Genomic DNA, 13258 nt, shown 5'->3' on the forward strand with positions numbered 1-13258 from the left:
ATAGTTGTTTAGTCGTTTAGGCATGACCGACTCTTCGTGACCCCATGGACCAGAGCACGCCAGGCACTCCTGTCTTCCACTGCCTCCCGCAGTTTGGTCAGACTCATGTTTGTGGCTTCGAGAACACTGTCCAACCATCTCATCCTCTATCGTCCCCTTCTCGTGTCCTCAATCTTTCCCAACATCAGGGTCTTTTCCAGGGAGTCTTCTCTTCTCATGAGGTGGCGGCCAAAGTATTGGATACGTTTGATCTTCTTGCAGTCCATGGGACTCTCAAGAGTTTCCTCCAGCACCATAATTCAAAAGCATCAATTCTTCAGCGGTCAGCCTTCTTGATGGTCCAGCTCTCACTTCCATACATCACTACTGGGAAAACCATGGCTTTAACTACAGTGGTGCCCCGCAAGACGAATGCCTCGCAAGACGGAAAACTTGCTAGACGAAAGAGTTTTCCGTTTTGGAGGTGCTTCACAAAACTAATTTCCTATGGGCTTGCTTCGCAAGACGAAAATGTCTTGCGAGTTCCTGCGGGTTTTTCCCCCTTTTTCTAAGACGCTAAGCCGCTTATCCGCTAAAAGCCGCTAAACCACTAATAGCGCTAATCCGCCAATGGGCTTGCTTCGCAAGACGAAAAAACCGCTAGACGAAGAGAATCGCGGAACGGATTCTTTTCGTCTTGCGAGCCACCACTGTATACGGACCTTTGTTGGTAAGGTGATGTCTCTGCTTTTTAAGATGCTGTCTAGGTTTGCCATCGCCTTTCTCCCAAGAAGCAGGTGTCTTTTAATTTCGTGACTGCAGTCACCATCTGCAGTGATCATGGAGCCCAAGAAGGTAAAATCTCTCACTGCCTCCATTTCTTCCCCTTCTATTTGCCAGGAGGTGATGGGCCCAGTGGACATGATCTTCGTTTCTTTTGATGTTGAGCTTCAGACCATATTTTGCGCTCTCCTCTTTCACCCTCATTAAAAGGTTCTTTAATTCCTCCTCACTTTCTGCCATCAAGGTCGTGTCATCTGCATATCTGAGGTTGTTGATATTTCTTCCGGCGATCTTAATTCCGGCTTGGGATTCATCCAGCCCAGCCTTTCGCATGATGAATTCTGCATATAAGTTAAATAAGCAGGGAGACAATATACAGCCTTGCCGTACTCCTTTCCCAATTTTGAACCAATCAGTTGTTCCATATCCAGTTCTAACTGTAGCTTCTTGTCCCACATAGAGATTTCTCAGGAGGCAGCTGAGGTGATCAGGGACTCCCATTTCTTTAAGAACTTGCCATAGTTTGCTGTGGTCGACACAGTCAAAGGCTTTTGCATAGTCAATGAAGCAGAAGTAGATGTCTTTCTGGAACTTCATGGATCACTGCCTTGACGTGGCGAAGGGGCTTGAATAACTCAGAGAAGCTATGAGCTATTCCGTGCAGGGCCACCCAAGATGGACAGGTCATAGTGGAGAGTTTTGACCAAACGTGATCCACCTGGAGCAGGAACCGGAAAGCCACTCCAGTATCCCTGCCAAGAAAACTCCATGGACAAAGACAACAGGCTCCAAGAGTACTAGGTGGAATAAGACACTACTGTACAGTGGTACCTCGGATTAAGAACTTAATTCGTTCTGGAGGTCCGTTCTTAACCTGAAACTGTTCTTAACCTGAGGTACCACTTTAGCTAATGGGGCCTCCCGCTGCCGCCACCGCACGATTTCTGTTCTCATCCTGAAGCAAAGTTCTTAACCCAAGGTACTATTTCTGGGTTAGCGGAGTTTGTAACCTGAAGCATCTGTAACCCAAGGTACCACTGTTCCTAGCTTCTTATACAATAATCCACAAGTATCAGCTTGGGCTACTAGCCAAGTCTCTACCTTTTTGGCTACTGATTCTGCAAACACAACAGGGTCTTGCTTCATTGGTTCAAGGACAAGGAAATTACAGCCATTTTCTTTTCTTATCTAAACTGCACAAGCGAACACCTGTTAGAGGCTGCTGCGAGTCGGAGGGAAAAGATAGTCTGCCCTGGCAAGCAGAATTGTGGGCATCAAAGTTGATAATAAATTGGGATTACCACTTTCACAAACTGCTCTGAGAGAAGCAAGCAGCTTTATCGTTGCTTGAAGGGAGTAGCACAAATTCGTCTTGTACACAAATCAGCACATCCATTTTAACAACGGCTCTTATCTTAGCTTCCTAACGGTGCTGTGCAAGGGAGATTATAGACAGCAGACTTGCACATAGCCATTTTGAGCTGATGGCAATTACAGATCACAGCCAGCCATGCATATTTTGTTCCGTTCTCCAAATAATGCAGATAGCATCAGTACAGACTAGTATCTCTCTCAAATAACTTCATGCTCCTTAGAGCTCAATTCTTCAACCTTGCTTCCCCATCATCCTGAGCTGCCATAGCCAATGGTCAGGGATGACAGGAGCTATAGCGCAACAACATGAGGGGAGACCCAAGGTTGAAGAACACTGTCTTAGAGCACTGCTGCTTTTCTCAACCCTATTGGGAAGACTTCCTCTCAACACAGTGGAACGCTTTCTATTCCACGTATCAAATATTATTTGCACCCCAACAAATTAGAGAAATTTATGTTGCTGACTAACTTTGTCACAAGGAGTTCCACAGCTCAGCTCAAGCTAAGTAGTCAGAGCTCAAATGAGCAGAATATGAACAGACTCATCAGAAAGAGAAAATATGATACAGATTTATACTAAAGCCAATCATCATTCAATGAAAATGAGGGGTAGAACACCAAGGACAGTCAAAAGGAGCTTCTTCATACAGTGAGAAGTAAAGCTATGGAATTTGTAACAAGAAATGGCCACCAACTTAAAAGGGAGTTAGCCTTATCCTAATCTCAAAGAAACACTTTGTTGGAAGTAGGTTTGGGTGATAGCTGGTTTTCAACAATGTGATATATCACAATGTTTCAACATCGTGATGAATCGTGATGTCTGAAATAAGGATGGAGTTATGTAGAGGCATTGGCTGGCTTCCAGGGTTTTTGGCAGGTCAAAAATTATGAAACCAATATCATGATATGGACTTCAAACCAGTTTGGAACAATGTATCAATATATTGCCCAGCCCCAGTTGGAAAGCCCTAGATTTACAGTGGTACCTCTTGGTTGCGAACAGGATCCATTCCGGAGGCCCGTCCGCAACATGAAAAGCCTGCAACATGATGTGCCGTATCTGTGCATGTGCATGGCGCAATTTGGCGCTTGTGCACATGCGGCAAAACCCAGAAGTAACCCTTTCCGGTACTTCCGGGTCGCCACAGGACACAAACTGAAAAAACGTATCATGAATCAAACGTAATATGAGGTATGACAGTATATGGCTCTCTGATCTCTGAGAGCCATCTGCTACACAGATTAATCAGCTCAAGTCACCATCACTTATAATGAATGCTGTTCCCCTTACCCAGTTAACTATAGTAGCATTTCTCAAACCTCTTAACAGAGAAGTTCCACAGTATTTGAGATATGAAAGCTGGGAGTTAAATGGCACCTTAAACCTAGGTTATGGGCGCAACATTGGAATGTCTTGGCGTACTATTTATATAACAATACAAAGGTGAAAATGAATTAACTGCAGCTAAAATATTATGTTCATTTTTCCATGGTCTAGTCCTTCCCCTGCCCACCCTCCTAATATTATTAAGAGGGTCTCTTCTCCTTTCCTTCCACTCTGCAGTTTCAATCTGAAATTTTGGGTGCAGTACTGTGCCCAGAGCTCAGAAACAGCTCGCCCTAATGAAATTCCCTGTTGCAAATTGTGCCTAGATCAATGGCAGTTTCGAACACTGAAGGCACACTTTTCTGTACTGAAAAAGAGAAGCCACTGTACAAAAAGAAATGTGTGTTTCTGTGAGCCAAGGCATTTACTCAACTATGGAGGAGTCCACCATTGGCATTTCTGACTGACACTGTTCCAAGTCTGCCTCCTGTTTGGAAGCCTAGAGCAGTGACTATGCAAAAGAAGAAGAAGCTTGTCCTCAAAAAGAAAGGCCAAAAGCAAGTGGCAGTGCAAGCAAGTTCTGCCATTAGCCCTCTACCTTTCCCTTAAAGGCACCCCTCTCAGCCCAGCTGCTGACAATTTACATTAGGTTCCCTATTAACTAGCAAAAACCTGAGGGGAAGGTGAAAGCCATTCCAGGAAAGAGGATGCTCTTTGAAGAGTTTGGACCTTGTCCTCCAGCAAGGATAGCTGATCTTTACTAGTGATCTCAATATAATTTTAGAACATTCAGACAGAAATGGGCAATTACACAAACACCCCAAGTCCCAGAAGGCCTCCTTGTAAACTTTTAGCAAGACTGTGAGGTGGTACTGCTACCATCAATCATTTCTAGTCTATCTATGCAATTGATATACATATATAGCCAGTTCTTTAGCAGAAACTTTTGGATTTGTCCATGAGCATTAAAGCCAAAAATAAATTGAACAACTATATGACTTTTAGAAGACATCTGAAGGGATGTTTTTAATGTTTGAAGCTTTCTTGTGTTGTATTTTGTTGGGTGTCGCCCAGAGTGGCTGGGGAAATCCAGGTTTAAAAAGTGGCTGGGGAAATCCAGGTTTAAAAAGGTACCGTATTTTTCGCTCTATAGGATGCACTTTTTCCCCTCCAAAAATTAAGGGGAAATGTGTGCGCGTCCTATGGAGCGAATGCAGGCTCCTTGGCTTCAGCGATAGCAACACGAAGCCTCCGAAGCACAGAGGGAGCGCTCCCTCCGCACTTTGCAGGCTTCGCATTGCTTTCACTGAAGCCTGGAGAGCCTGGAGAGCGAGAGGGGTCGGTGTGCACCGACCCCTCTCGCTCTCCAGGCTTCAGGGATAGCCGCCTGAAACCTCCGGAACACGGCGGGAGGTCCCGCTGCGCTCCGAAGGCTTCAGGGGTAGCCGCCAAGACACAAGTCAAGACAGCCAGCGGGATGGATCCCGCTCGCTGTCTTGGCTTCTTTGCTCTTTGGGGCTGGGGGGGGGGGGACCAGGCTTCCCCCAGCAGCCCCGAGAAGCTCTGGGAGAAGCAGACAGGCTACACGTGTTTTTTTCTTGATTTCCCCCTTTAAAAACTAGGTGCGCCTTATGGAGTGAAAAACATGGTAAATGACCCCAAGATTGTTAAGTCCAGTCAAAGGCGACTATGGGGTGTGGCGCTCATCTCACTTCAGGACGAGGGAACCAGTGTTTGTCCACAGACAGCTTTCCAGGTCATGTGGCCAGAATGACTAAACTGCTTCTGGTGCAACCTGACACTGTGATGGAAGCCAGAGTGCAAGGAAACACCAATTACCTCCCCTGCCGCAGTGGTACCTATTTATCTATTTGCACTGGCATGCTTTCGAATTGCTAGGTTGACAGAAACTGGGACAGAGCAATGGGAGCTCACCCTGTCGCACAGATTCAAACCGCCGACCTTCCAATCGGCAAGCCCAAGAGGCCCAATGGTTTAGACCACAGAGTCACCCACGTCCCTTCATCCAGGTTTACCAGACCACTGAAACAATAAAGCAGCAAGATATCAACAGCTATACTATTATAGCGGCAGTAGGAATAGTACCACCCATGCAGTTATCATAGTCCTGTGGAATATGAAGCACTAGGAAACCTGTATAATTCATTCCTCCACCTACTTTTAAAAGAGATACTAGCACTTTAAGGCAAGAAGAGTCACAGCAGAATGGTATGCCGGCTACTAGTCCTGCCTTCCTTTCTGGAGGAAAGAAAAATAAGGTAGCCATCTGCACACTGGAAATTGGCTTAAGAGAAAAGGATTTATTGTGTATTTCAGCCAGCTATTTTTTCCAGTCACAATACATATGTGCAACCATGGTTGGTATGATTGGTATTCCAGGCACATAGTTAATTAGCATGTCTAGAACACTACAAAAAAAATCACATCTTCTCAGCAATGTGATATTTCTACTGCTTTCCAAAATAAATGTGCACAGACTGCATACATCACTTGGTCCTTATAGCCTATTATATGCCGCTCTCCACCCAGAAACACTCCACAACTGAAAGAAACATACATGTTACCAACAAATGTTGGGGGGAGGGTGGGGGAGCTGAATTTTATGCTAACTCAAGCAAGTTGGCAATAACCTCCTGCACCCTCTACCCCAACCTCCGCTTCACACTTGCAGAGACATTACTGGTACAGTGGTACCTCGGTTTACGAACTTAATCTGTTCTCGAAGTCCATTCTTAAACCAAAACCTTTCTTAAACCGAGGCGCGCTTTCCCTAATGAGGCCTTCCGCCACCGGCGCCCTTCCACTGTTTGGATTCTGTTCTTAGACCAACGTAAAGTTCTATTTCTGGTTTTGCAGAGTTTGTAAACCGAATTGCTTTTAAACCGGACTGTTCTTAAACCGAGGTACCACTGTATTTCCTTTGGACATAAATTACTTAAAACTTTTGGATAGAGAACTAACAGCAATTCCAACTTCCTTCCCAAGGAAATGCCTCTTTTCACTGCCTTGGTCAACAACATGCAGCCAGCTCGAGATGAAGTCCGTTATTCCTGGCATCTAGCCAATTAAACTGAATACACTTCCAAATAAAAACCTTCCCTTATTCTTGCACTTGCCACATGCCTCATTCAAATGATAAAGTTACATCTTCAAAGCTTCTTACAGCGGGGTGTGCAAGACACCACACCGCAGGAATTTTGGGCTAGGTTGTGGGGGCAGGGAACAAAAGAGAAGAGCTACCAAGAAGCCAAAAGTCTCCTGCCCCATAAAGAATACCAGTAGTACCATCTTTGCTTGATCATGCTGACAGCACCCCCCTCAAATATTGAGTCACACTAACTTGGCTCCGATCCCACAAATGCTAGCCAAGTTTGAAGCCCAACACTTCTGAGCTATTACATGAACAGGACCCCAGGTTTGGGGGGGGGCAAACATTTGTATCTTTCCAATTCTGCATTAAGCTGCATAGAGCCTCAAACATTGGGACAGCCAGCACTGCCCTCAAAATACAATTTCTGACTTAATGCGCTCAAAAGGTAAAGGACAAAAGGCAAAGGGACTTCCTCATGGGGGAACCATGCAAGGCCTTTCTACCTCACGCTGAGGATTCGCTGCATACCAGTTGAGTAATTTCAGAAGCATTATAAATAAGGGATGAAGAGAGTGATGAGGACGGACCCGCTGCCTTTCCCCTGACCCAAGTTCAAAACCAACAGGCCTCACACACCCTGCAGGATTGATTTATTTAAATTTAATCATTTCTTGCATTTATAGCGCACCTTTTTCTCCAAGGACCTCAAGGCATCACACATGGATCTCCTCATTTAATCCCCAAGACAGCCCTGTGAAGTAGGTTAGGCTGAGAGGCAGTAAATAGGCCAGGTTCACCCAACGAGTAGGGATTTGAACTCTAGTCTCCCAGGCCCAACACTAACCACTACACCACACTGTCTCTCTGTACAGAATCCCTCCCTTCTAACCCCGCCTCTGGGCCAAAGCTAACTGGTAGACAGCCTGCCTCGCGAAGCAGGAAGTCCCAGGTCAGGACCCCTGACCGCATCTCTAGGGAGGGCCAGCAAAAACCCCGGAGAGCCGCTGCCAGCCAGTGCCGCCAACACTGAGCTGGGTGGCCTCGGCATGAGGCTGCTTCCTGCGCTCCGCGAGTGCCAAGCCTCCTCACGAGCAACGGGCTCGTCCCGATCCCACCCAGAACAGCCACGAGCACCCGAAGGAGACACATCCTTGCCGAGGACGTGCGCTGGTGTTTTTGCTCTGCAAAGCCGAAGCGGCCATGGGAAGCTTCACGCCAGAAGAGGGAAAAGGCAGCCCGTTATTCGCACGCCCCGTTTGCTGAAGGGCGATTCTCTCCCTCAGAAACCCGCCCCCGGCAGGCCACATGAATTCATTAATTGAGAATAAATAATAATAAAATTATTTGCACCCCGCCCATCTGACTGGGTTGCCCCAGCCACTCTGGGAGGCCCCCAACGTATAGAAAAACGTAATTAAACGCGATAAAGCTTCCCGGGAAAGGGCGCCCGACCACATCCCTCGAAGGCTGGAAGAGGCTTAGGAACAGCGGCCCTCAAGGGCGAAGAAGCAGCAGCAGCCGCCCCTCAGGAGGAGGACGAGCCCAGCCCGCGTCGGCGAGGCCCCCTTTCAGAACAGAAGGAGCCACAATGACAACCACCCTAACGGCGAAAGAGCCGGCAAATGGGCCGCAAGAAGAAGGCGGCGGCGACGACCACCCCCGGCCGGACTCACCTAGTGGCGCCGTCGCTGAGGCGGCTGCCGCTGCCGGTCCTTCCAGCTGCGCCCCCTCCGGCACCGACTGGCAAGATGGCGGCCGCTCCCCCCTCCCCTATCACTGCAGAGCCGCCGCCACTGCGCACGCGCGGGTCGCGCCCGGGCCTCAGGACGCATGCGCCGCTGCCCTCCTTAGAGAGGGCGAGGGCGAGTTCGGGATGGTGGTTAAGGACGAGCGGGTGCCGAGGAGGAGGGGCGGGGCCGATTGCTGCTGCTGCTGCTGCTGAACCCAGAATGCAACGCGCAAGATCGCGGATTCCATTCGAGGCGGAGGTGGCGTGCAGGGCACGATGGGAAGTGTAGTTTATATCCCTCCGTTCGATTACAGAAACTGCTTACGGGATGAATGACGAGGCTGCCGCCGTTGCATACTGGGCGCGGGGGGGGGGTATTTTATTTTATATTATTTTTATTTAGTGGGAAAAGTGGACGAGGCTCCTGCACTTTTAATAGGGTTGAGTTGAGGGTTGCCTTTATTATTTTTGCAGAGGGATTTTCAGCAGGTGGAGGTTGCACCACCACCCAGCTGTGACATTTCCTACAATTTCTTCTTCTTTGACGATCCCTCACAGCCAAGTAAGATTGCCTTCCATAAACACAGTTTTAATAATGAGTCCATAAGTGACTGTGGAGGCCAATTCTGGATCCACATGTCCTTCCACAGTAGGGACAGAGTGTTAAGTTGTGGGTTGACATAGCAGACGACACAGCGGTTTCTCCGAGTAGCTCTTTATTTCGTAAGCTGGAATAGAACTGACTGCAAACAGCTCAGCCAGCCTGCTTTTATAGGCAGCCGGCTGTCAACATTGTAACAACAATAGCCCAGAGTTCCCGCCTAAAATAACTGACGTGGACCTGAGTGAAAACTATTTACAGACCTGAGTGAAAACTATATACAGTATCCCCCTGCTGGCCCAGGGTGAAACTTCACTACATAACACAGAGGTTTCCGGATGGGAGTTGATCATGGTGTGGATTTGCCAAGCGTGCCTTCCTCCTAGCACGTGTCTCCCTTGCGACCTGAGTTCGAGTGTCTTCAAAGCCCATGACACCTTTGGTAAAGGCTGTTCTCCAACTGGAGCGCTCGCAGGCCAGTGTTTCCCAGTTGTCAGTGTTTATACTACATTTTTTTAGATTTGCCTTGAGACAGTCTTTAAACCTCTTTTGTTGACCACCAGCATTACGCTTTCCATTTTTAAGTTTGGAATAGGGTACAGTGGTACTTCGGGTTAAGTACTTAATTCGTTCCGGAGGTCCCTTCTTAACCTCAGTGGCGTAGCGTGGGGGGTGCAGGGGGGGCCGGCCACACCGGGCGCAACATCTGGGGGTTAGGGCTAGGGGCACAAATCCACGGGTTAGGGGGTGCAAATTACTTGCCCCGGGTGCTGACAACCCACGCTACGCCACTGCTTAACCTGAAACTGTTCTTAATCTGAAGCACCACTTTAGCTAATGGGGCCTCCTGCTGCCGCCCCGCCGCCGGAGCACAATTTCTGTTCTCATCCTGAAGCAAAGTTCTTAACCTGAAGCACTATTTCTGGGTTAGCGGAGTCTGTAACCTGAAGCCTATGTAACCTGAAGTACCACTGTAGTTGCTTTGGAAGATGATCATCAGGCATGCGCACAATTTATTCACCACTTGACTGCAAATAAAAACCAACCCTCGAAGCTGTTTACAAAACAGTAAAAGAAAAATTTGCAACCCTACTTTGAACCATACAAAACATTTAACAGGGGAGAGGCTGGCTGAGCCTTTTCATGGATGCTCCTTCCAGTAATTTTTATAATTAACTTTTTAAAATGTATTATATATTTCTAAAAACAAAACTGCTCATTTGAAATGAGCTGTGCATCAAGCTGGCAGAAGCAAAACTCACATTTTATTTCCTGTAATGATGGTGTTATTATTTGTGTTCTTCAGAGTATTGTTTTTTCAAAAAAGGAATGACAAATTGGTTTTGTCCTATTAGGAATGCAGCGGTAATTGGCCGCAGGTGGGAGAAGGAAAGTGTTAATTGTGTGATTCAGTAGTAAAGTAATACACATGGATGCTTAAAGGGAAGGGGGTGACAAGCTACACCTGCTGAAATTCCCTCTTCTTTACACCTGCTAGGTAAAGGTAAAGGGACCCCTGACCATTAGGTCCAGACATGGCCGACTCTGGGCTTGCGGCGCTCATCTCGCTTTATTGGCCAAGGGAGCCAGCGTACAGCTTCCGGATCATGTGGCCAGTATGACTAAGCCGCTTCTGGCAAACCAGAGCAGCGCATGGAAACGCTGTTTACCTTCCCGCCGGAGCAGTACCTATTTATCTACTTGCACTTTGATGTGTTTTCGAACTGCTAGGTTGGTAGGAGCAGGGACCGAGCAACGGGAGCTCACCCCGTCGCGGGGATTCGAACCACCGCCCTTCTGATCGGCAAGTCCTAGGCTCTGTGGTTTAACCCACAGCGCCACCCGCGTCCCGTTACACCTGTTAGAGATGTATAAATTCCATCTTCTATATGCCCATTAAATAACCTATTCTCTTTTAGACCTGGCCACTGTAATTCATTAAGATTTATACCCCACAGACAGCTAACAAACATAATCTAAAGGGCATTTATCACATGTATATTTTACAGCCATGCCATACTGTCATGTCTGACTGTAAATAGCATCAAGCAACTCAAGTAAATTGAACTTAAACAAAGGGAATTACAGGTAGCCAAAGAACACTGGTCATTTTTGGGTTTCCCACCACAAAACAAAGGCTTGTCCTGTCCGTTTTATTTTTAGAAATAAGACACCTACACTTCAAAAAGACTTGTACGTTAAAAAAATCTGACAGAGGGGAAGCAGTATTATGAAGTTTCTGCCCCCAAAAATAGTATTTAAGGAGCCACAAGACTTATTTTTGCCAACAGAGCAATGGCATAGCAGATGAACAGACAGGCTGAAGAAGAAAAATCTCTCTTCAAGAAAAATGATCCCCTGGCTACATTCTGAAGTGGTCCATATAGTTCCAGAAGCATGTACTACATGTTTTTCTCAACATTTGTTTGTGTGTAGTTGATGGGTGGTATTATTCCGAGTACACTAGCTGAATTTAATGAACATGGCTAAGTCCATTAATTTCAGTGGATCTGCTCTGAGTAAAACATAGTTGAATACGACACCCCCACACCTTTTTTATACACCCTTTTTTGTAATTTGAATCTATTGGTACGGGTCCTACCACCCAGAGGAGAAAACAAGCTCACTCCATCTTTCATGTGGCAGCCCTTTAAATATCTGAAGATGGAGGTGCCGGTACCGAGTGTGCTTGAGTTCCCACAGAAAAAACCAACACTGGCTAGATCTTCTTTCAGTCTCCTCTTTCCCAGGCTAAATATACCCAGCTCCTTCAACCATTCCTCATAAGGCTTGGTTTTCAGACCATTGATTATCTTGTTTACCTTTGTCTGCCCATGTTCCAGCTTGTCAACAGCCTTCTTAAGTGGTAGCACCCTGAACTGGACACAGTATTCCAGGTGCGGTCTGAGCAAGGGAGAATAGGTTGGTGCTTTTATTCCCATTGACTTGAAGTGCACCAGTGCCTTGTTATCTTGTCCCGTTTGCATAGATAATTGCCTGAAAATTCTCAATTTCCCAAGCTCACTGTACTGTCAAAATACATTGTGAGGTTCCAAATGCAACTCATCTGCTACTTGCTGGTAGAGGCTGCTGCATCTTTCCCTTCCTTCCAGTTCACTCTTCTGCTGAGGGATGGAAAATTGTAGGCACCATTGACAGCCACTGGGACGGGGAGCTGACACAGGTGTTGGTGAACAGCAGAGAGTGGCTTCTGTGTGCTGTTGCCATTTTGTGCAGGGAGTTGCTCCACCTCTTCCTTCACATATACCTGCCTTTTCAGAAGAGCCAACCCCCCATTTTACCATTGCTTGTTTTCTCCACAACCTTTTCCTTCCATTTTACACATCCCTTTCTTCCATTCTTTTCTTGTCCACTCAGTATTTTATTCTCTATTCCATTCCCCCTTTGTTTTTAACATCTCCGCTTTCTTTTTTTGCATTCTCACCTCTGCCATGGCCCTCTTTCCCCTGCTTCCTATCTGTCCCATTGCTCCTTTTTGTACAATGGTCTCCCCTGGAAACCAGGCTTGCATTTCAGCCACAGCTTCCCAAGACACTGCTCCAAAACCTCATTCGGTGCTTGGGCTCTACTCCAGAAGCAGGAGGAAGCCAAAAGGGGCATTTCCATAAGCACTGAAGTATGTGGGTGTGTAAACATAGCAAAATGAAAGCTGAAAATGTGAATGGGGCCAGAGCATCTCACTCAGCCGAGACGCTGAGATCCAGCGCCAAGGGTATTCTGGTGGTTCCCCCATTGCAAGAGGGGAGGTTAGAGGGAACCCAGCAAAGGGGCTTTTCAGCGGTCATGCCCACCCTGTGGAACACCCTCCCAGCAGATGCCAAACTGATAAAATAGCTATGTGCTTTTCAAAAGACATTGATGGCAGCTCTGTTGAGGGAAGTTTTTAGTGTGTATTGTGGTATTGTGTTTTTACTATTTTTTGTCGGGAGCCGCCCAAAGTGGCTGGGGCAACCCACATGGGCAGCACAAAGATAATAATAATAATAATAATAATAATAATAATAATAATAATAATAATAATAAATACAGCCGTACCTCGGAAGTCAAACAGAATCCATTCTGGAAGTCCATTTGACTTCCAAAATGTTCGGAAACCAAAGTGTGGCTTCTGATTGGCAGCAGGATGCCCTGTCGGACATTCAGGTTCTGAAGAACATTCACAAACCAGAACACTCACTTTCGAGTTTGCTGCGTTTGGGAGCCAAAACGTCCGAGTGCCAAGGCGTTCAGGATCCAAGGTACGACTGTATATGATTATGATGGAGTCATGTGTACAAGGGGCAGGCGAAATCTTTTGGACACTTGACAAAAATGAGCCACACACAGGCAAGG

General features: G+C 46.8%; 1 protein-coding gene across 1 annotated transcript in view; it reads right to left on the reverse strand.

The window, feature by feature from the left end:
• The window catches only part of AP2M1 (adaptor related protein complex 2 subunit mu 1), a 29971-nt gene extending 21570 nt beyond the window's left edge, over positions 1-8401 (reverse strand). Inside the window, exon 1 of the mRNA XM_081862675.1 lies at positions 8249-8401. The gene's annotated coding sequence lies outside the window, so the exon portion shown is untranslated. The remainder of the gene's footprint in view (positions 1-8248) is intronic.
• Between the last annotated feature and the right edge of the window lie 4857 nt (positions 8402-13258).

The sequence above is a fragment of the Podarcis erhardii genome (genome assembly GCF_964252035.2).
Source record: "Podarcis erhardii genome assembly, chromosome: 5".
Taxonomy (NCBI): Eukaryota; Metazoa; Chordata; class Lepidosauria; order Squamata; family Lacertidae; genus Podarcis; species Podarcis erhardii.